Genomic DNA, 1,812 nt, shown 5'->3' on the forward strand with positions numbered 1-1,812 from the left:
TGCGGGTGGGGGGAGCGCCCGTCGCATCCCCCGGGAGCTGCCGTTTTGGATGTGAAAACCCGGGGATGCGTCAAAAGCGGGACTCCCAACTTATTTCTTCTCTTCGTGGGGGAGTGGGCTGCTCTGGGGGGGCCGAGCTGAGCCTGACAAACGTGCCCACGTCCCACCGGGGCGGCAGGAAAGTAGGTCGTGGCCGTGCTGGCGTGGCGTGCACCGTCCTACATATGTAAATCGGGTCTATTTATGGCCGCTCGCATGACTGCGGGCTCAGGCAGCGCTGAGCAATACCTGCTCTCCGTCCCCTCCACGGGGCCCTGCGGGTGGGTCCAATCCTGACCCCACTCTGGGGTGAACAGCGGATGGTGGTGGGGCTGCAGCTTGTGGATGAAGCATTGGGATCATCTTCCAGTCTAACTGGGTAGGAAAAGTGAGATGAAACCTCTCGTCTCGCTCCTGGGAAGGGTGCTGAGCTCCCGGCCCCCAGCCCTGCCTGTGCCGGGTGCTTCTGGCAGCAGCAGCTGGTGGATCCCACCCTGGCTCCCTGCTCCCCCGTGTTTTGGGGTTTTAATTTCTCCTAGTGATAGGGCAAGAAAATCCCTTTAAAGCTGCATTTGCAAAGCATGAAGCTTGTCGGGGTGGACATGGGGTATCTCTGTCCTCCCTCCATCCCCATTGAGGTGCTGGGTCTCCCTCCAGCACTTCCCCTTTCACCCAGTGCAGGATTACTGGGGCTAATCTCCTCCCGGCTGGGGTCCCTCTGAAAATTGCAGTGCGTTCGCCTTTGGCAAGTGCAGCATTTAATCAACATTCATTATAATTTCCATGACAACTCTGGGGAAGGTGGGCAGAAACTCCTTCCCCTTGCAAACAGCTCAGGCTAGCAGTCGCTAAAGCACCACCCTCGATTAATTATTCATAATTAAACACCCTAAGGAACGGGGCTGCCTGGGGAAAGGGCTCCTTCGTTTTACACTGACGGTTTGGGGTACCTGTCGTTGGGGAGTGGGAGTCGGTGTTAAATGCCATCTACATACAAGAGGCTCTAAAATATTCCTGATTAATCATTATTAGAAGGTTCATTAGCCGCGGCTCAGCACGAGAACAGATCGGGAGGGGCTTGGCTTGGGGTTAGAGCAGGGCTCTAACTGTTTTGGGGGCAGGTAGGTGATGGTTATCGCAGCAGCAGGACGGCGGTGGGTTCTCTCCTTTCCACACCACATAAACGTGGCATGAACGAAGCATCCCTCCACCCCCTGGTTTTTAATGCATTTATTGCCATGTTCCCGTTGCTGTGCAGCCTGGACCTGGATGCTCCCCGCATCCCTAAAAATGATGCTGAGGGCCCTCCTGTGGCTGGGGGTGATGGGCTCCCCCCATCCAAGGAGGGGACGGCTTGTGGGGAGAGCCAGGGGGGTATTTTCTGTGTGTTGTAGGCTGGAGTGTGGGGAGCAGTTTCAGAAAGTGGGTTCCCAGGGGCCAGTATTGGTGGGTTAGCACAGAACACTCGAGGAGCTGTTAAAACATAGGGACCACCAGCTCTGCGGGCCCTGCTGCCTACCCTCACCGCGGGGGCAGGATGTGGCCCCTCTGCCTGCTCCTGCTCCCCTGCTCCGTGTTGTTGACCCGGTGGGCTTAGACACTGCAGAGAAAAACCCCTTAACGAGGACTATTTTTTTGCTTGTGGAGCTCGTGGCAGGACCTGAGACCTTCCACAGCCAAGTGTATCTGCCGCAGCACATGGCTGTGAGACTGCCACGCCTCCGTTAGGGGATGGGGAAACTGAGGCAGAAGATGGGGGGGAGAGGAGCCAGG

Source organism: Buceros rhinoceros, unplaced genomic scaffold (genome assembly GCF_000710305.1).
Source record: "Buceros rhinoceros silvestris isolate BGI_N320 unplaced genomic scaffold, ASM71030v1 scaffold13872, whole genome shotgun sequence".
In the NCBI taxonomy this organism is placed as follows: domain Eukaryota; kingdom Metazoa; phylum Chordata; class Aves; order Bucerotiformes; family Bucerotidae; genus Buceros; species Buceros rhinoceros.